The sequence below is a fragment of the Rhinopithecus roxellana genome, chromosome 6, assembly GCF_007565055.1.
Source record: "Rhinopithecus roxellana isolate Shanxi Qingling chromosome 6, ASM756505v1, whole genome shotgun sequence".
Classification (NCBI taxonomy): Eukaryota; Metazoa; Chordata; class Mammalia; order Primates; family Cercopithecidae; genus Rhinopithecus; species Rhinopithecus roxellana.
In genome coordinates, this window is record NC_044554.1 from 68,567,033 (window position 1) to 68,590,057 (window position 23,025).

At 35.1% G+C, this 23,025-nt stretch overlaps 1 protein-coding gene across 5 annotated transcripts in view; it reads left to right on the plus strand.

Annotated features, from left to right (window-relative positions):
* The window catches only part of POT1 (protection of telomeres 1), a 115,612-nt gene that overhangs the window by 37,552 nt on the left and 55,035 nt on the right, over nucleotides 1-23,025 (plus strand). The gene's annotated exons all lie outside the window — the stretch shown is intronic.

The following is a 23,025-nucleotide window of genomic DNA, read 5'->3' on the forward strand; positions in this document are numbered from 1 at the left end:
GTTAATGGATACATAGTATAAACAGATGAAAAGTGTGACATCAGTAACATAAAGTGTGTAGGGAGTAGAAGTAAAAGTGTAGAGTTTTTGTATGCAGTTAAAATTGTCAGGTTAAAATAGATTGCTATAAATATAAGGTATTTTATGTAAACCCCATGGTAACCACAAAGAAAATACCTATAAAAGATACACAAAAGAAAATGAGAAGGGAATCAAAGCAGGTCATTACAAAAAAAAATGAAACACAAAGGAAGATAGCAAGATAAGAAAATAGGGAATTAAGTGTCACAAGACATATAGAAAACAATGAATTAAATGGCAATCGTAAGACCTTTCTAATCAATAACTAGTATTATTATAAATGAACTAAACTCCCTACTAAAAAAATCATAGAGTAGTTGAGTGCATTAAAAAAAACAAGATACAACTATATGCTTTCTACAAAAACTCACTTTAGATTTAAGGACACACATAGGCTAAGTCAAAGTGAAGGAATGAAGGAAGATATTTCTTGCAAATGGTAATCGAAAGAAGAGAAGTGGCCATACTTACATCAGACAAAAGAGACTTTAAGTCAAAAACTGTCACAACAGGCAGTTTTGGGATATCATATAATGATGAAAGGGTTAATTCACCAAGAAAATATAACAATTATGTATGCTGCTAACATCAGAGCGCTTAATCCATGAAGCAGACATTTCAGAAGTGAAGGGAGAAATAGCAACACAGTTATAGTAGGAGGTTTCATTTCACCACATCCGGTAATGGGGAGACGGTCCAGACAGAGATCAGTAAGGAAACAGAAAACTTGAACAACACTGTAGACCAAATGAACCTAACAGCATATTCTACCCAGCTAGAGCAGAGTATACATTTTTCTCAAGTGCACATGGAACATTCTCCAGCATAGATAACTTGTTAGGTCACAGAACAAGTGAATAAATTTAAGATAGCAAGTATCTTTTCTGACTTCAGTAAAATCAAACTAGAAATCAATAGCAGGAGGAAAATTGTAAAATATCGAAATGTGTGGATATTAAACAGTACACTCTTGAACAATCAGTGAGCCAAAGAGGAAGTCAAAAAGGAAATTAGAAAATATCTTGAGACGGAAGTGAAAATACAGCATACCAAACATATGTGGTGTGGCAAAAGCAGTTTTAACAGGGAGATTTATAGCAAAAACTATATACATTTAAGAAGCATCAAGCTACCCAAACAAGTTTACACCTCAAGGAACTGGAAAAAGAAGAACAACTGAACCCAAAATGATAAAAGTAACTGCAAACTATACTACAAGGCTACAGTAACCAAAACAGCATGGTACTGGTACCAAAACAGAGATATAGACCAATGGAACAGAACAGAGTCCTCAGAAATAATACCGCACATCTACAGCCATCTGATCTTTGACAAACCTGAGAGAAACAAGAAATGGGGAAAGGATTCCCTATTTAATAAATGGTGCTGGGAAAATTGGCTAGCCATAAGTAGAAAGCTGAAACTGGATCCTTTCCTTACCCCTTATACGAAGATTAATTCAAGATGGATTAGAGACTTAAATGTTAGACCTAATACCATAAAAACCCTAGAAGAAAATCTAGGTAGTACCATTCAGGACATAGGCATGGGCAAGGACTTCATGTCTAAAACACCAAAAGCAACGGCAGCAAAAGCCAAAATTGACAAATGGGATCTAATTAAACTAAAGAGCTTTTGCACAGCAAAAGAAACTACCATCAGAGTGAACAGGCAACCTACAGAATGGGAGAAAATTTTTGCAACCTACTCATCTGACAAAGGGCTAATATCCAGAATCTACAAAGAACTCAAACAAATATACGAGAAAAAAACAAACAACCCCATCAAAAAGTGGGGAAAGGATATGAACAGACATTTCTCAAAAGAAGATATTCATACAGCCAACAGACACATGAAAAAATGCTCATCATCACTGGCCATCAGAGAAATGCAAATCAAAACCACAATGAGATACCATCTCACACCAGTTAGAATGGCAATCATTAAGAAGTCAGGAAACAACAGGTGTTGGAGAGGATGTGGAGAAATAGGAACACTTTTACACTGTTGGTGGGATTGTAAACTAGTTCAACCATTATGGAAAACAGTATGGCAATTCCTCAAGGATCTAGAACTAGATGTACCATATGACCCAGCCATCCCACTACTGGGTATATACCCAAAGGATTATAAATTAGTCTACTACAAAGACACATGTACACGTATGTTTATTGCGGCACTATTCACAATAGCAAAGACTTGGAATCAACCCAAATGTCCATCTGTGACAGACTGGATTAAGAAAATGTGGCACATATACACCATGGAATACTATGCAGCCATAAAAAAGGATGAGTTTGCGTCCTTTGTAGGGACATGGATGCAGCTGGAAACCATCATTCTTAGCAAACTATCACAAGAAGAGAAAACCAAACACCGCATGTTCTCACTCATAGGTGGGAACTGAACAATGAGATCACTTGGACTCGGGAAGGGGAACATCACACACTGGGGTCTATCATGGGGAGGGGGGAGGGGGGAGGAGGGAGGGATTGCATTGGGGAGTTATACATGATATAAATGATGAATTGATGGGTGCTGACGAGTTGATGGGTGCAGCACACCAACATGGCATAAGTTTACATATGTAACAAACCTGCACGTTATGCACATGTACCCTAGAACTTAAAGTATAATAATAAAAAAAAAAAAAAAAAAAAAAAAAATAAAAATAAAAATAAAATAATTACCTCTAGTACATTGTAAGAAAGATCCCAAACAAGTTTACACCTCAAGGAACTGGAAAAAGAAGAACAAACTGAACCCAAAATGAGAAGTACGGTGAAAATAATAATGATCAAAACAGAGGTAAATGGAATAGAGAATAGGAACAATAGGGAAAATAATCAGTGAAACTCAGTTAATTTTTTTTGAAAAGATACATAGAACTGGAAGACTTTTACTTAGACTAAGAAGAAAATGAGAAGACTTAAATCAGAAATGAGAGTACTTTATAGCTGATGCCACAGAAATACAAATCATAAGAGACTACTATGAAAATTTATATGCCAACAAATTGGATAACCCAGAAGAAATGGATGATTTTCTAGAAACATAAAATCTGCCAAAGTTGAGTCATGAAAAAATAAAAAAAAAAAAATGAACAGACCTGTACCTAGTAATGAGATTAAATCAGTAATCCAAACACCTCCCAAAATAGAGAAAAGTTGAGGACCAGATAGCTTTACTAAGGAATCCTACCAAACATTTAAAGAAGAATTAATGCCAATCCTTTTAAAACTCTTCCAGAAAAATTGAAGAGGGTGAAATACTTCCAAACCCATGTTATAAGACTGACTTTACCATAATAAAAAAACCAAAGACTACAAAAATAGATGCAGAAATCCTCAGTAATATACTAGGTAACCACATTTAACAGCACATTAAAAGGATCATACACCATGACCAAGTTAAATATATCACTGTGTTGCAAGGATATTTCAACATAGAAAGCCAGTCAGTGTGATACTTTAAGAAATGCAGGATAAAAATCACATGATTAGACAAGATGGCTAATTAGAGGTAGCTAGGAAGTTGTCTTCCTGCCGACGGAAACCAAAATATTCAGTAAACCAGATCTTTGAAGAGAAAGCGAGAGTTTCTCTTATTGCATAGAGAGGCAATGCAGACACCAAGACTGAAGAGGAAGGAAGCTGGGAATTCTGTGCGTGGTTGCCATGTGCCAGGGCTAGTTTCCGGCTTTGAACAGCTCTTAGAAAAGGGGAGAGTGAAGGGATGGCAGGACAGCTCACTCTTGCCATTGACCTCTGGAATCCTAGCTACAAGAAATCTCACCATCCCCATGGACATTTGAACTCAGAGGGCAGGGGAATCTACCCAGAAAGTAGGCAGAGTTAGAGCTACAGCCTGTGTATAGGTAGCTCAGGAACTTTTGCATATAGGACAGCTACAGTAGAATGTCACCATTGGTGTCCATGCCCAAAGGCTCTTCATCTTTTTCCAAGTAGCTCTAACACAAGCTGACTGCTGGGCCAAGAGAGAGCAGGGTTGACCTCCCCATGGGATGGGAGCATGTCTATTCTTTAGGTCTGCCAGCCCTTCCCAAAGTCCCTGCCTGGCTGCTCCTGCAGGATCATGTATGCAGCACAGCCCCCATTACACAGCCTGGATGATTTGCTGGTGACCCAGCCTGAATACTTTACTGGTGGTCTGGGAGCACTTTGGATCCCCCAGCACAGATGGTACCTGATCCTGAAGGGCCAGAGGATGGAGCTGCAGGCTAGTCCCAATGCCCCAGGGCTGCAGCGTGCAGCTTGGCAGTGCTAACCTGATATCTGTAGCTGGTATGTGAGTGAGGGAGGAGCCCTCACTCTCAAAACACTGAGAAAGGTAATGAGTTCATGGGGCCAGTGCAGAAGTGGAGGATCCCTTCCAACACAGGTGGTCTGGGAAGGGAGTGGCCTGTCTCCCAGCTGTGCCCTATGCCCAAGGAAGAAAGACCCATGACCCAGAATACCTAACAAAGGAGACATGGGCACAGTGCTAGTGATTGGTGGGGGCTCTCTTCAGGCCCAGGACTGGTGGGGGCTCCCCTCAGGCCCAAGAGCAGACTTGGTGAAGGGGTCATCCCTCTTCCTTTCCAACATAGACCAGTGCTGTGAACTCACTGAAATACAAAGGCAGCATAGCTGAATAAGAGGCTGTATGCCATTACTTTTAAGCACCATATATTGGGTTCCATCCCAAATTGCAAGACCAGAAATATTTTTCCAGCATATGTTGCCTATGAAATCCAGGACAAGAATCAAATAAAGATCCTATACAGAGTCTTGGTCCTCTAAAATAACCCAGAAACGAAGCCAGTTGGATATACTCAACTTAAGCCACAGTTACAGAAACACAAGCTCTTTCAGTTAAGAACCAGTGCAAGAACTCTGACAATCAAAAAGCCAGAGTGTCTTCATACCTCCAGGGAGCCTACTAGCTCCCCAGCAATATTTCGTAGCCAGATTGAAATGGCTGAAATGATAGGCATAAAATTCAAAATCTGGATGGCGAGGAAGCTCATCAAGACTCAAAGAAAGTTGAAACCCAACCCAAGAAATCTAAGGGATTCAGTATAATGATACAAGACCTGAAAGACGAAACAGTAATTTTAAGAAAGAACCAAACTGAACTTCCCTGACATTGAAACATTTACAAGAATTTCGTGATATAGTCAGAAGCATTGACAGTATATTAGACCAAGATATGGAAAGAATCTCAGATCTCAAAGACCAGTTCTTCCAAACAACTCAGTCAGGCAAAAATAAATAAAACAGGATTTTTTTTTTTTTTAAGTGAATAAAGCCTCTGAGAAATAGATGTGTATTTGAAGAGACCAAACCTACAACTTACTGGCATTCCTGAGAGAGAAGGAGAGACAGTAAACAACTTGGAAAACATATTTGAGGATATAGTCTGAAAATTTCCCAATCTCACTAAAGAAGCTGACATGAAAATCAAGAAATACAGAACAGAACAACCCTGTGTGATACTATGTAAGAGAACCATCCCCAAGGTCAATGTGAAAGAAAAAAATCTTACAGGCAGTTAGAAAGAAGGGTCAGGTCATGTACAAAGAGAATCCCATCAAGATGGGAGGGGAACTCTGAGCAGAAACCTTAGAGGCCGGAAGAGGTTTGGGGTCTATTTTCGGCATCCTTAAAAGAAATTTCAGTTAAGAATTTCGTATTCCACTAAATTAAGCTTCATAAGTGAAGGAGAAATGAAATTCCTCTATCAGACAAGCAAATGGGAATTTGTTACAGCCAGACCAGCCTTACCAGAGATCCTTAAGAGAGTGCTAAACATGGAAACAAAAGTACACCTGCTATCATAAAAACACACTGAAGCACATAGCACAGAGACACTATAATACACACTGAAGTCTACAAAACAGCCGTCTAACAGCATGATGACAGATTCAAAATCTCATGTATTAGTACTAATCTTGAATTTAAACAGTCTGAATGCCCCCACTTAAAAGGCATTGAGGGGCAAGCTGGATAAAAACACATCGAACTGTCTCCTGCCCTCAGGAGACCCATCTCACATGTAACATCACCCACAGGTTCAGTGAAAAAGATGGGATAAATATGTGCCATGCAACAGAAACAAACGAACAGAAAGGCAGGAGTCTCTTATGTCAGATATAACAGACTTTAAACCAGCAACAATTTAGAGGGACAAAGATGGGCACTACAAAATTATAAAAGTGTTCAATTTAAGAAGATGTAGCTATCCTAATGTATATGCACCCAACATTGGATCACTCGGATTCATAAAACAAGTTCTTCTTTACCTAAGAAAAGTCATAGACAGCAACACAATGACAATGGGAGAGAGACTTCAGCACCCTACTGACAGTGTTAGATATCTAGGCAGAAAACTAACAAATTCTGGAAGTAAACTCGACACTAGATGGTTTGGACCTAGTGGACATCTATAAAATACTCCACCCAACAACCACAGAATACACATTCTTTCTATCTGCACTTGGAATATATTATAAGATCAGCTGCATGCTTGGTTATGAAGTAAGTCTGGATAAATGATAAATTCAGAAAAGTCAATCATACCAAGCACACTCTTGGACATAGTGCAATAAAAGTAGAAATCAATATCAAGGAGAGCTCGCAAAAGTACACAAAAACATGGGAATTTAAAAACTTAATCCTGCATAACTCAGGTGAACAACGAAATTAAGGCAGAAAACAGAAACTTTGAAATTAATTAAAATTAAGAAGAACTTGTTTTATGAATCTGAGTGCTTTCCGTATGCTCTAATAGTCCCATGTCTGTTGTTCCCATCTTTATGTCTATGAGTACTCAAGGTTTAGTTCCTACTTGTAAGTGAGCGCATGAGTTATTTGGCTTTCTGTTTCTGTGTTAATTCTCCTAAGATAATAGCTTCCATCTGCACCCCTGCTGTTGCAAAGGACATGATTTTATTCCTTTTTATGACTGTGTGGTGTTAGATGGTGTGTATGTACATCATATTCTTTAACCCACCATTGATGGCGCCTGGGTTGATTCCATGTCTTTGCTATTGTCAATAGTGCTGTGATGAAATATGAATGTGGGTTTTTTTTTGATAGAACAATGTATTTTCCTTTGAGTATATACCCAGTAATGAAATTACTGAGTCTAATGGTAGCTCTGTTTTAAGTTCTTTGAGAAATTTTCAAACTCCTAACAGTGTATCTAAGCATTTCCTTTGCTCCATAGCCTCCCTCACCAGCATGTGTTATTTTTTTACTTTTTACAGCCATTCTGACTGATATGAGATGGTGTCTCGTTGTGGTTTCCTTCTGAATTTCTCTGATGATAGTGATGATGAACATTTTTTCATGTTTGTCTTCTTTTGAGAAGTGTCTGTTCATGTGCTTTGCCCACTTTTTAATGTTATTTGCCTTTTGCTTGTTGATTTAACTCCCTTATAGATTCTGGATAGCAGACATTTGTCAGATGCACAGTTTCTAAATATTTTCTCACATTCTGTAGGCTGTATAGTTACTCTGTTGATAGTATCTTTTGCATGCAGCTCATTAGTTTAGTTTGTTCTCATTTGTCAATTTTTGTTTTTGTTACAATTGCTTTTGGGGACGTAGCCAAAAATTATTTGCCAAGGCCAATGTTGAGAAGGGTATTTCCTAGGTTTTCTTCTAGGATTTTTACAATTTTAGGTCTTATATTTAAATCCTTAATCCATCTTGAGTTAATGTTTGTATATGGTGAAAGGTAGGGCTCCAGTTTCATTCTTCTGCACATGGCTAGTCGGTTGTCCCAGCACACTTTATTTAATAGGGAGTCCTTTTCCCACTGCGTTTGACAACTTTATTGAAGATCTGATGGTTGTTGTGTTAGACCCCATGATCAAAACATGTCCCACCATGCCCCACCTCCAGCACTGGGGATTATAATTCAACATGAGATTTGGTCAGGAACAGATATCAAAACTGTATCAGTTTTAGGTGTATGGCTTTCTTTCTGAGTTTTCTATTCTGTTCCACCTGTCTATGTGTCTGTTTCTGTACCACCAGTACCAGGCTGTTTTGGTTATTGCAGCTTTCTAGTATAGTTTGAAGTCAGCTACTGTGATGCTTCCAGCTTTGTTCTTGTTGCTTCAGGTTGCTTTGGCTATTTGGGCTCTTTCTTGATTCCATATGAATTTCAGAATTTTTTTTTCTAGATGTGTGAAGAATGACATTGGTAGTTTGATAGGAATAGTGTTCAATCTGTAAATTGTTTTGGGCAGTATTTTAACAATATTGATTCTTCTTATCCATGAGTATGAAATACTTTTTCCATTTGTTTGTGTCATCTGTAATTTCTTTCAGTAGTGTTTTGTAATTTCCATTGTAGACATCTTTCATCCCCGTGCTTAGCTTTATTCCTAGGTATTTTATATATTTTGTGGCTATTGTTAATATAGTTGTATTCTTGATATGGCTGTCAACTTGGACATTATTGGTGTATAGAAATGTTACTTATTTTTGTACATTGACTTGATAACCTGAAACTTTATTAAAGTTGTTTGTAAGTTCTGAGAGCCTTTGGGCAAAGACTGTGGGGTTTTCTAGCTATAGGATCATATCGTCTGCAAAAAGATAGTTTGACTTCCTCTCTTCCTATTTGGATGCCATTTTTTTTTCTTTCTCTTGCCTGATTGGTCTGGCTAGGAGTTCAATACTATGTTGAATAGGAGTAATGAAAGTAGGCATCCTTGTCTTGTTCTGTTCTCAAGAAGAATACTTCCAGCTTTTGGTTGTTCAGCATAACGCTGCCTGTGGGTTTATCATAGATGGTTCTTGCTATTGTATTTGTAAGTGTATTCCTCTGATGCTTAGTCTGTTGAGGATTTTTATCATGAAGGGATGTTGCATTTTCTAACTTCTTGATGAAGGCAGTTAGTGCTATAAACTTTCCTGTTAATATGCTTTAGCTCCACCTCAAAGATTTCAGTACACTTGTCAACCAAGTAGTGTATGCTGTACCAAATATACAGCCTTTTGTCCCTCACCCTCCTCCCAACTTTGCCCCCACACTGAGTCCCCAAAGTCCATCATACCTTTCTTATCTCTTTGTATCCTCATAGCATAGCTTTCACTTACAATTGAGGACATATGATATTTTGTTTTTCCAATCTTGAGTTACTTCACTTAGAATAATGTCTTCTGGCTCCATCCAAGTTGCTGCAAAAGATATTATTTCATTCCTTTTTATGGCTGAGTAGTATCCCATGGTGTATATATACTACATTTTCTTTATCCACTTGTTGATTGATGGGCACTTAGGTTGGTTCCATGTTTTTGCAGTTGTGAACTGTGCTGCTATAAACATGCATATGCATGTGTCTTCATATAATGACTTCTTTTCCTTTGAGTAAATATCCAGTAGTAAGATTACTGGATTGAATGGTAGTTCTAGTTTTAGTTCTTTAAGGAGGCTCCATGCTGTTTTTTGTAGTGGTTTTACTACTTTACATTAAAAAATGTATGCACCTTGATGAAAAATACAGTATTGCTAAAAAATGCTAAGGATAAGTTGAGCCTTCAGTGAGTTATCATTGTTTTGCTGGTGGAGATGATAGACTGATTGGTCAGGATGGTGTTTTCTGAAGACTGGTGTGGCTGTAACAGTTTATTAAAATAAGACAGTACTGAAGTTTCTCATATCAATTGACTCTTCCTTTTATAAAAGATTTCCTTGTAACATGAGATGCTGTTTGATAGCATTTTATTCACAGTAGAACTTCTTTCAAAATTTCAGTCAGTTCTCTTCAACCCTGAGAGTTCTCTTCAACTAAGTTTATGGAATATTCTAAATCTTTTGTTGTCATTTCAAAAATATTCATAACATCTTTACCAGAAATAGATTACTTCTTAAGAAACTACTTTCTTCCCTCATCCATAAGAAGCAACTCTTCATCTGTTTAAGTTTTATTATTAGATTGCAGCAATTCAGTCACACTTTCAGGCTCCATTTCTCCTTCTAGTTTTCTTACTGTTTCCACCACATCTGCAATGACTTAACTCCACCAAAGTCTTGAACCCATCAAAGTCATCTGTAAGGGTTGGAATTAACTTTTTCCAAACCCCTGTTGATGTTGGATTTTGACCTCACATGAATCATGAATGTTCTTGATGTCATCTAGAATAAATATTTTCCAGGTTTTTATTTTACTTTGCCCCAGTCCATCAGAAGGATCTCTTATCTATGGTGGGTATAGCCTTATGACAGGTATTTCTTTTAAATAATGACACTTAAAAGTAAAAATTATTCCTTGATTTGTGGGCTGCATAATGGATATTGTATTAGCAGGCATGAAAATAACATTAATCTTGAACATCTCCATCAGAGCTCTGGTGTGACTAGGTGCACTGTCAATGAGCAGTCATATTTTGAAAATAATCTTTTTTGCTGAGCAGTACGTCTCAACATTGGGCTTAAAATATTCAGAAAGCCATGCTGTAAGCAATGCCATCCAGGCTTTGTTGTTTCATTAAAGAGCACAGGCAGAGTTGGTTTTGCCTAATTTTCAAAGGCCCTAGGATTTTGAGAATAAGTGAATATTGGCTTCAGCTAAAAGTCACCAACTGCATCAGACCCTCACAAGAGAGTGAACCTGTTTTTTGAAGCTTTGAAGGTGGGCACAATGACTTCTCTATAGCTGTGAAGGTCCTAGATGGTACCTTGTTCCAAGAGAAGACTGTTTTGTTTACATTGAAAATGTATTGGTTTGTGTAGCCACCTTCGTTGATGATCTTAGTTAGGTCTTCTGGATAACTTGCTCCAGCTTCTTCATCAGCACTTGCTACTTGCTGCTTCACCTTGTACTTTATGTTATGAAGATGTCTTCTTTTCTGAAATGCCATGAACCAATGTGATAGCTTCAGATATATCTTCTCTAGCCTCCCCACCTCTGTTGCCCTTTAAAAAACTGAAGAGAGTTAGGACCTCATTCTACTTTAGGCTTTGGCTTAAGGGAATGTTGTACTGGTTTGATCATCTATGCAGACGACTAAAATTTTCTCTGTATCAGCTATAAGGCTCTTTGACTTTCTTCTCATTCATGGGTTCACTAAAGTAACACCTTTAATTTCCTTCAGAAACTTTTTCTTTGTATTCACAACTTCGCTAACTGGGCACAAGAGTGCTAGCTTTCAGTGTATCTCAGCTTTGGATATATGCCTTCCTAAGCTTCATCATTTGTAACTTTTGATTTAAAATGAGAGACATGTGACACTCACTTGAACACTTATAGGCCATTATAGGGTTATCACATCATCTAATTTCAATATTGTTGTGTTTCAGAGAATAAGGAGGCCTCAGGAGAGGGAGAGAGGGGAATGACAGATTGATGGGGGAGTTAGAATACACATGTTTATTGGTTAAGTACACTGTATTATATGGGTGTGATTTGTGGTACCCCAAAACAATTACAGTAGTAATGCCAAAGATCACTGATCACAGTTCACCATAACAGATACAATGAAAATGGGAAAGTTTGAAGTATTGTGAGAATTACCAAAATGTAACATAGATGCACATACTGTTGCAAAAATGGTGACAATAGACTTGCTCAATGCAGAGTTGCCACAAACCTTTAATTTGTAAAATTGCAGTATTACAAAGTACAATAAAGTTAAGTACAATTACACGAGGTATACCTTTATTAACATGGCCATACTACTCAGTCATCTGAGATTCAATGTATTCCCTATCAAAATCCAAGTAGCATTTTTTATAGAAAAATAAAAATCAATCTTAAAATTCATATGGAAACACAGAGGACCCTGAATAGCCAAAAGAATCCTGAGAAAGATCAAACCTGGAGGCTTCTCTCTTTCTGATTTCAAAGTATGTTAAAAAGTAAAAGTATTGAGACAATATGGTACTGCCATGAAGCCAAACATACTGATAAATGGAATTGAATGGAGAGCCTAGAAAAAAGTCCACACATTTATTATGGTCAACTGATTTTCGACAAGGGTGCACGAATATATAATGGGGAAAGTGCAGTCTCTTCACAAAATGAGGTTGGGGAAACTGTATATCCACATGCAAAGAATGAAATTGGATCCTTAGATCATACACAAAAAATTCAACTCAACGTGGATTAAAGACTTAAGAGTATGACCTGAAACTGAATGTTCTAGAATAAGATATAGGGGAAAGGTTTCCTGGCATTGGCCCTGGCCATGATTTTATGTAAAATATATACATATATATGAACTGATACATAGATGTGTATATATTTGGTTAGTTTTACAAGTAAAGTAAAAATATATAACCTATTAATTGCTTTATGATAATGTAAGGTTTTAACATGTAAATGAAAACATCAAAAGCCATGAATTTCAGTTTATCATGAGGTAATAAAATGAACAGAAACACACACTTCACCTCTGTTTAATTTAGTTTTACTAAATTTAACATTGATTATTGTATTTCATCTATTCTAAAACACCATTATCTGTAAAAGGCTTTGTCATTTTATATATCATTAAGAAGGGAAAATGCTGCTAATTAAACTATGCTTAACTGTCAATATTAAGATATAGCCATATTTCAGAGATGGTAAATAGTGAAACATGGATGTTAATGAAATGTTGACTTTATCTGCTGCATGCCAGGAGTTGCATGTTGAAAACACAAAGATGTTCTCATTGACTTCATATTAGAAAACCATTTTTTTAATAAAGATACATATATACAGATTTTATTGTTGAGAAATAAACTAGGAATCTACTCTTTGGTCAGGTGAATGGGGGAAAATCTTTTTCTTGTGGTCAGCATGTTTTATTAATGTATAATATGAAAAAAAACTAGTCTGTGTGTAAATGAACGTGAAGACTATTAAATACAAAGATAAGTTTTAAATAGACCTCATAATAAGCCTGAAGACTGTAAAGAATATTTTGTGGAAAATCATTTTAATATCTGTTGTTTTAGAGGAAAGGGGAACATTAAAGGTGAAGTAGAGAAATTTGTGCTTAAATACATATTTCTCAAATATTCTCATTTCAGTTTATTCCCAAAGTCTTCGTTTCCCAACCCCATCATACTGTTCAACATAAACTCACATACTTTTCCCTTAGTAGTTTCCTCTCCCCATCAATTTTCTTCAAATCCTACGTGTGCTGCCCTTTCTGGGAGTTAGCCGTAAAGATGTAATCGCTATGATCCTCTTTGAATTTGAAGTTTTACCTGATTGAAGTTAATTGGCCCACCAAACTTAGGAATAAGCTACATTGTTGCTAATAATGTCTATCTAACTTGATAGAAGGTATAATTTAAAAAGTTTTTTTAACAAATTGATCTGCAAATACATCATTTTAAAAACAACTTAAAATATGATAATATAGACTAAAATGATAGCTGTCTTAAAACATTGATGACAACATTAATTTTCAGTTGTTATTACAAGAATCATGTATTGTCATGATGTTATTAAATCTTGCATATAAAATGAAAGCCATGGGGAACAAGAATATGTATTATATTTGCATATGTATCTTACATCTCTATCAGATATGTTTACTTCAATCACTGCAGTCCCTTAGTAAAAAAATTCATGGCCAGTAATGAGCCATCTGTTATTACAGAGATAATATGTTTGTTTCTTCTAAGATACTAAATTAAAATGAATGTCATCAATTTTATCCGAACCTAGTCATTGAAGCTTTTAAATCAATCTTAAGACATAGCAAGATGTCTTGACTACTAGCCAGACAATAAAGTTTTAAAACTCTCTCTCTAATAACTTTAGTTACAGTTATGTTAGACAATAGCACTGATAATTGTGTTCAAGAAAGGATCACCTTCATTAGTATTACCACAGAGAAGTACGAGAATAGATGTATAGGAACAGTCCACAGCTGTGCCTTTTAAGATATTACCTAAAGCAGTATTTTTTCACAAATACAGGGCTACAATCTAACTAACATCCAGATGTGCATAACTAGTTATGTGGTGGAAAATTACCTTTATGCAATTCAAATTTAGGTAGATGGAAAAAATGTATTCTGTTATATATCATTAGCTAGAATTTTTCATTAAAATTCATCTTATAAATGTTAAATTCAGTGCGATAGAAGCAATTAGCAATTTGGCATCGTTACTCCTTGACAGAAATTTTTCTTGAAAACTTTGCTCTTATCCTGAATAAAGATTACATATGACTTGTAGCATGCTGTCTTATTTCTGGTAGAAATCTTATTCTGGTAGAAATGCTTCTATTCCTAAGCTTTATATTCACTCTTGGAGTAAAGTTTTTATTTTTACATAGAGTTTTATCAGTCCTGTTGTTAAAAGAACATATAATGCTATAGATACTAACATTCCTATTCAGTTTTGATAAGATTAATGATGAAAACTGAGAAAGAATTCCTCAAGTATTACATAATCAACATATATTGAAATGCCCTTTTATCATCAAAATTTATTTTATATTATTTTGTTTTTTAAGACAGGGTCTTGCTCTGTTGACTAGGCTGCAGTGCACTGCCAAGATCATAGCTCACCTCAGTCTCAACTCCTGGGCTCAACCAATCCTCCCACTTCAGCCTCCCTAGTAGCTGGAACTAGCAGCATATGCCACCGTGCCCAACTAATTAAAAAACTTTTTTTTTTTTTTTGTAGAGACGGAGGTCTCGCATTGTTGTCCAGGCTGGCCTAAAATTCCTGGCCTCAAGCAATCTTTCTGCCTCAGCCTCCCAAAGTGCTGGGATTACAGGTGTGAGACGCCACACCAAGCCCAAAATTGATTTTGATAATGACTCATCAGTGATACATAATATGCTTCTTTCATATAGGAAAACAAAGTCACTGCCTTCTTTAAGACTAGAGATTTTATAGCAATAATTTTCTCTAAAAGCCTTACATATTCTTTTGCTTTGGGAGCTAGCTAGATCGTATTAGGTACGCAGTTTTTGCCATGGACACATACCATTAATCATATTTTCTTAGATAACACATGTAAGGGAATTTAATTTTAGCTGTGTTTCAGATTTTTAGAAATAGCTAACTTTTTAAACTTGAGACACATTTACTCCGTTTTATTATCTACTCTTACAAAATAAAATAAATTTATTCAGACCATAAAACATTTCCAGGCTTGTTAATAGTATATGGCTCATCCTTGCTTGATCAATATACCATAATTCCTACTCACAATGTGAGCAAATAGGAAAAATAGAAGGAAACTTGTTTGTGCTTAATTTCCTAATATTTGAATTTAGAGGAAGGGAGAGACAAAATATTTATTGTTCGCCTCTCCTCCTTTTTGTTCTTTCCTCAGATTTTGAGTCCCTTCTTTCTTTTATTCGCTAGAGATCTCTCAGCCTTTTTGTGCCACATAATGCGGTACATCACCTGTGGGCTCACTACCTTACCTCAGGAATAGTCTGTGTTCCAAAATTATTTATTGTTTTTCTTACCCTACCTCCCATTAAAACTCATTTTAGAAAAGTAGTTTGATTAGCAGTCTTGGATGTTACAGTGTTTCTAGAAGCAGATCTTTCTCTCTTCCTGTTCACTGTCTTACAAGGACACCTTCTGTTTTAGCTACTTACTGAGCAGTATAATCAAATTTCTCAGAGTAGCATCCGAAACATTGGATTCTGAGAGCCTCTGTCAGTTTTGCTTGCTTTTAGTTTTTGGGATAGGATGCTAGGATATAGAGCCCTAACATTTTTTTCTTTTCCTATTCTATGAAAACATCCCAGCTAACTCTAGAATGCTGTTTTTTGTTATGTAATATTGATTATTTTCACATCTGAGAAGGACATGTCATTTACAGATAGTGTCATGTACCATAATTGTTTTAATATTTTGGTTTTGTATTAGCAATATTGGTTGCATATTAAATGAATATATATTTTGCCTTTTAATTTTTTAAAGTATAACAATGTACTTCCACATATCTGGAACTGATATAGTTGAAAATATCAACTATGTATTATTGATATACATATTGATGTTAATGTATTAATTACTTAGTAATTAGTGACTCATTGTTACTTCAGAAGACCCAGGAGCCTTCTGATTTATCAAAGAGAGATTAAATAATCTAGTATGATGTAAAATTATATGTGATAATTATTTAATATATTTTTAAATTGTTTTAAATTGAAAATGCACCTTTGGCGTTTTAAAACAAAAAAGCCTTTTGCAGTCATACACGTGTGATGAAAATTTACAGAACCTATCCTAGAAAAATATACAACCCATACACGTATACAGACTTATGCATATATCTATGGTTCATGCTTCTCCCACTTTGAACTCCATGTTGTGAGCTCATGACCTGTGATATGTTCATATTCACTTACCTGAATATTTAGATAATATTAAAACCATAAGGTTGTCCTCTTCATTTAATGTATGGCACATAAAATAAATAAATATGTAGTTTTATATTTTGGTTCACTCATTTGTTTGTTCAACAAACTGATTATTTATTTTCTGTATGCCAGATAATATGACATGGGAAATTCAAACTTGTATATGTCATTGTTTCTGACAAGGGATTAAATTTTGTGAAGACAGATTAATGAATAATAATTACAATATAATTATAACTATTATATAAACTTTTTTTCAGTCTTTCCCCAGTTGGTAAAACTCTACTTTTCCATTTTTTGGCTATGTAAGATAGATTCTTCATTTGTGAAGGATACCGTGCTTTTTGAATATATATTTTCAAATTGAATGATGACTTATCTATTATAATGAATGGAGTTGGTGGATCAGACAGACAATGAGTTTTCCATTTCTCAGGAGCCAAAAAAAAAGTATTATGGTATGTCTAGGTGAGTGAGGGGAGACTCTTCCCAGGTGCTTAACTGCCTTTCAGAAATGGACTCATTCAGGTCATGGTGGGTCATTACTTACCTCTTCAAAGATTTTGGTAGTTGAGACAAGCCTCTCCTCTTCAGCTAACTCATACTATTTTCCAGCTGTTCTATCAATTTTCGTCTAAAGAATGGAGATAAAGAAAAGACACTTTCCTCTCCCTATCTTTGTATTTATTTTTTTGCTCTTTCTCATTTGCAGGAATGACTTTTTTGATGAAGCTTCAGGCTTCCATCTGACTTTTATGAGACTACCACTAGCTTTTTGTCTTTCATGACTTTTCCTCTAATTATTAGCATACTAATTTAGAGAATTATCCCTGTCTTCATTAGTTTACAATTTGAATTGTTTTAACAAATCATAAAATTTAGTACTTTTTTTAATTATTAAAACTTGTGGTATAGTCTTTTATTCATTCAGTTAAAAGACTTTTTCCCTAGTCTTATGTGTAGTGTAAAACATAGAAGTAAAACTCCACCAGAATAACGTTTATGAATGCTTGCAATGTCTAACATCTATCTAATCTGTGTCACTGTATATATCATAATATTTATTATATCATAACATACATTCTTTCTTCTTTTTTTCATCTTCCATGCTGTCATGCTCTTGCAATAGAATAAAAGCACAAGGGGAAATTATGTAAGCTCACACCAGAGAAATAAAGAGAGCGCTCTTATTTTTGTATTGTACAGTAAGTTTCCTTGTAAAAGAAGTGAGATGACAGCACATAATGTAGCTCAATTCAGTGATTTGCCTTCATAGGTATTACTTGAATGTTTTAATGATATCCTTTTCTACCAGTGGAATAGTGTTGCTTAAATACTGATTGGTTTAAAAACAGCAGTGTTTTAGTAGATAAAAAGGAGATGAAGCAACTTTCATGAAGGAACTTTTTGTGGATTGTATAATTTATGCATGCATGCTTCTTTGATTAAAAACCTTGTTTAGATGAACTACCAGCTCTCCCTTATAATAAAACTCCAAGGCAATTCACACTTAATCATACTGAGTAAATTAGGTGAATTACTCAAGATTGCAAAATAGAGAACTTAATTTATGATTTGTTATCTTTTCCAGATTTATATCAAGCTATGTGAAGTATTACCAAAGTGTTAAACTAGTTAAATACTTTGTCCACAGTTTAAATATGAAGTGTTACTAAAGCATTAAAGTCAATACTTTATCAATGGTTTAAAGATATACATTATAGGGACTGTGTACTATTTATTTAAAGTACGAATGCTGATTTATTAAAGGATTTTCTACTCTTTCCCCTCTCTCTGGTAATGTTGACTAACAAGAAGATAGACTTTTAAATTACCTTTAGCTTTGTACCTTCATTTGGGAAAGAGTGAAAAATAAGGCATGGGGAAAATATTTGTATTACTTTGTGAAGTCATTATTGAAGGACATTTTTGTATGTGTTTGGTAAAACACTTCCTTGGAGCAGTTAGATAAGACATGTTTTAGCAGTGTGCATTGTTACTATTTGTTAAAACAAGTAGTGTGGTTCCCTTCATGCCTGAATCTAATGCTAATTGAGGGAACCTGAAAGCTATTTAACATTTCTTTTAGCTTGCTGTTTTTTTTCTTATTGTTCTTGAGAGATTATTGAATGGATTTTTTAAATGCCACTTGTTTCCTTAACCTGAATTTTGTTTCCTTTTACAAATATGTACATATTTAAATTAAACATAAAGTACAATCATGTGCCACATAACATTTTGATCAACAATGGACTGCATATATGACAGCGGTCTCATAAGATTCTAATGGAGCATATATAGAAACCTGATACATGGCACTGGATATTGGCATAACAGATCAGTTAGGGGAAATGATGGATGTTTAGTAGCGATGCTGGGACATTGTGTTTTTTCATATGAAAAAAATATATAAATTTAAAGATAAACATCATCTGGGCTTGTGTAAGTACACTCTGTGATCGCACAACAATGAAATCGCCTAACTACACATCTCTCAGAACATATCCCCATTATTAAGCAATACATGACTGTATATTGAAACAGTATTTTATTTTGCAACTGCTCATTATTTTATAGATAACCTTAGGAGATCCTAAGATCATGCTAACGTGTAGTTATGTCATTCCAGAGAGCTTGCATTGTAGCAAGTAGATGATATTTTGAAAGTATTGCTACTGTAAGTGTATCTGAGCCTACAATTCAGTAATTGTGTGTATGTGTAGCTAAGGCTGCTGCTCTTTTGGACTCAGTCAAGGTCCTCTGTAAAATTGTTTAGGTTTTTGCAGTACTTTTATTTGAGAAAGGAGAGTCTTTTTCTAACTTGCACAAAGATTCTGCAAAAGCAAGAGGTGGCCTTGTAAAGATCTCGATAGTGAGTCTGCAATAATGTTTATCAAAGTGTTACATAGAGTCTTTTGCAGTCTGTTAGCTGGTCTTTTGGAAGGTTGACATTTTCATAGAAAAATCAAAATGTGAAACAATTTTCAGTATTTTAAAATTTAGATTAAACCTAAATTTCTACAAAAATCTCAATAGTTTTTTGTAGTTATTACATTCTTCAGTATTACGTAAGTGTTACAGGAGCTGAGCTTTGTCAGTTCATTTTTGCTAACATTAAACTATGTAAATTAAACATTAAGTTAAGCTAACGTTAACATTAAATTAAACTATTTACTATTTTTTGTGCCTAAATTCAGTTTTTTTCTTGTATCGGTTTTGTATTCACAATTTACAAAAGTAGATCAATTTGGAGCATTAAGTGAGAGGAGTAATACAGAATTACTGCAGCTTAAAATCCGAATTGGATTTTGTCAGACTAGTGATCTCTTTGCCTTTGTATTTGTCATGAAATTTTAAGAAACTTCAAACATTCAGAGTATTTGTGTTTTATGCAAAGTACATTGTGGTTTTTTTTTTTTTTTTTTTTTTTTTTTTTTTTTAAATTGGCAAACCAATCATTTGTTTCACTGTGAAATTGCTTGTGTCACATTTGTGGGGAAAAGTGGGATCAAAACTATACAGGCATTATTCACAGTTATAGCGGAAACAGGTTCAAGTGACAGTATTGGGAATATACTTATGAATCCAGATGTAAAGTTAATAGCCAGTATAGTGCTTGGGGAAACACTATAAGCTATTACCAAAAAATCCTCTGTGAGAGGGTGTTAGTTGAATGTCATATAACATAAATGATGTGCTGTGTGGAGGAACAGTTGTTGTATTGTGAACTGTGGGATTTGTATTTAGATGAAACCTTTAATGTACATAGTAGGAATTAACTTTTACATAGGTGAAGTACAAATATAGGAGAGAAGTGATAGTGATTTTTTTCTCGTTATCACTAAAATCCTATATTGCTAAAGAATGAATTTTCCCTCTCAGAAAACACTACATTATCCCAATTTCTTTACTTTTTAATCTTGCTGTTCAACAGAAAAATATCCCATTGCATTCTTCTTTTTCAAGTATGTCTTAAATAACAGTAGCCCCTACTCGTCCATTTTAACTTTAGAGTCAACATGTCATTTGCCATTAACAAAAACCAAAAGAAAACAAAAACTAAAGAAAACCAAGCTAAGAGGATATCTACACAAATTTCATTGAATGTATTAATGCCAGTTACTCCACAAACTGGCCTATTATTTTTCCCTTGTTTCCGAACCATGGCACAGACAGGCAGATTTTCTTCGTGATTCTCTATACTAGCAGGTGGATTTTTTTCCCGGAGCTTCCATTTTTTAAGATAAATGATTTATGCTGATAGCTCACTTTCAGCTTCTGCCTTGCAATAGACCAAGATGTAGTTTCCTTTTTCAGACTTGGTGTATAATTTCCAAAACTCTGGATTTCTAGTAAGAGCCCTTTCAGATGTGTTTTAGCTTTTGAATTTGCCTCCCACCTTGGTTTACCTCCTGGATTATTTGTTTTTATCTTGGGATTAACTTTTGATTTGAGAAATAATTTTTTAAAAGTGTTACCATGTGGTTTTAATTTAACAAACAATTAGTATTTTCAGAAGAAGAGTTTAGATTATATAAATGTTTTATACTATGGAAAATATCGTTCCTTTAAAATTTTTATTCATTTTTTTCTTACTGATTTTCTTTAACTTTAAATAATGTATTTGTCTTTCATTTCTTATTCGTCAACTTTATTCAGTGTTGTTGTTTACTTTGTTCTCTAGTCTTCTGTCAGGTATACCTTTACTTATCTTTTGTCATAATTATGAGCATTTATATTCTCTTCTGTACCATACATATTTCTTCCATTCTTTGGCTATCTCTATGCTACATTTTAGTTTTCTTCATATTTGGATGAGATATTCCTGTATAGTCTTTTATATTTTGTGGGATTTCTAATGCCTTTTCTTTTTTGTTGCTATTGTTATTAATGATAAAACTGCGCCTTCACTATGCTCTCAAGTTTATGTAAATACGTAGTTGTCTATGGGATTATTTATTGTTTTAATTTAAATTTTTATTTTAAATTGGCAAACAAATATATATTGTGGAGGACAATGTGATGTTTAGATATGTGTATATATTGTGGAATGATTACATAAAGCTAATTAACATATCCATTACATCACATGCTTATTTTTTGTGGTGAGAACATTTAAAATCTCTCAGCAAATTTGAAATATGCAATACATTATTATTAACCATGGTCACCGTACTGTGCAAATCTTGAAAATTTATTCCTCCTGTTGAACTGAAAGTTTGTATATCCTTTGGTGAGCATTTCTCCCCACCCCTTTTTTTGAGACAGAGTTGCTCTGTCACCCAGGCTGGAGTGCAGTGGCATGATCTCAGCTTACTGCAATCTCTGCCTCCTGTGTTCAAGTGATTCTCGTGCCTCAGCCTCCTAAATAGCTGGGGTTGCAGACAGGCACCACCACACCTGGTTAATTTTTTGTATTTTTAGTAGAGACGCGGTTTCACCATATTGGCCAGGCTAGTCTCGAACTCCTGGCCTCAAGTGATCCACCCACCTTGTCCTCTCAAAGTGCTGGGATTACAGGCATGAGCCACTGTGCCAGGCCAGCATCTCCCCATTTCTCACCACCCCCACTCCCTGGCATTGATAATCACTTTCTACTTCTGTAAGTTTGACTATTTTAGATTCCATGTGTCAATGAAATCATGTGGAAAAAAGAAGGAAATCCCGTCACTTGAAGCAACATGAAGGAATCTGGAGAACATTATGCTAAGTGATTACTCTTTTTTTTTTTTAATGAACCTCTCCTTTCTTATCAGCTCCCTTCCGCTCCAATCTAGAGTAGTAGTTTACTAGGCCTACTCTCTAACTATCAATCTGGGAGATCCATTACTATTGTCCGTACTCTGCATTTTCCTATTTTATGTTTTTTCCCATTGTATTGCTGGAGAATTACCTAAGAAAGATACCGTGGAGGTGAAATATTTGATTGGCCAAAATCTGGAAATGTTCTTCATCTGTCTTTATGCTTGATTGATGGTTTTGTCAGGTTTTATAAAGTTGAAGTATCAAAATTTTTCCTTAGACTTTGAAGACATTGATTTGTTGTCTTTTTAGTAACCCCAGTTGTGTTGATAGAAAAGTCTGATGTTAATCTACTTCTCAGTCTTACATTGGTGACTTGTTTTATTCTCTACAGAAGTTTTTAGAATTTTAAAAAATATTTGGTGTTCCCTAATTTCACAATTATGTGACTTGGTGTGATCATTTATCCTGTTTGCCTCCAGTTGTCCCTTTTAATTGGAAGATTCCATCATTCACTTCTAGTAAATGTTCTTCCTCTAGAGCACTTTACTTTTGGGGCTTCTCTTGGTCAGATATTGTACTGCTAAAGTTGATTTTATGGAATAAGATTGTCAGCTGTTCTTTGGTTCTGACTTTTTTGCCTGGGGTACAGAATTTAACAGAAACAAAGTCTATGTAGAGTGGAACAGTTAATAGAATATTTTTGTATGGCTTTTCTTTTGCTCCTGAATTTTTTACAGAGTATGTATTTGCTGTAGAATGTTCCACAAAAGTGTACAAGTGCTGGAGTTGAGAACGATAGCCCATTCTTGCCACATGAATTTCCTTTAATGTATATGTTCCAGAAAAA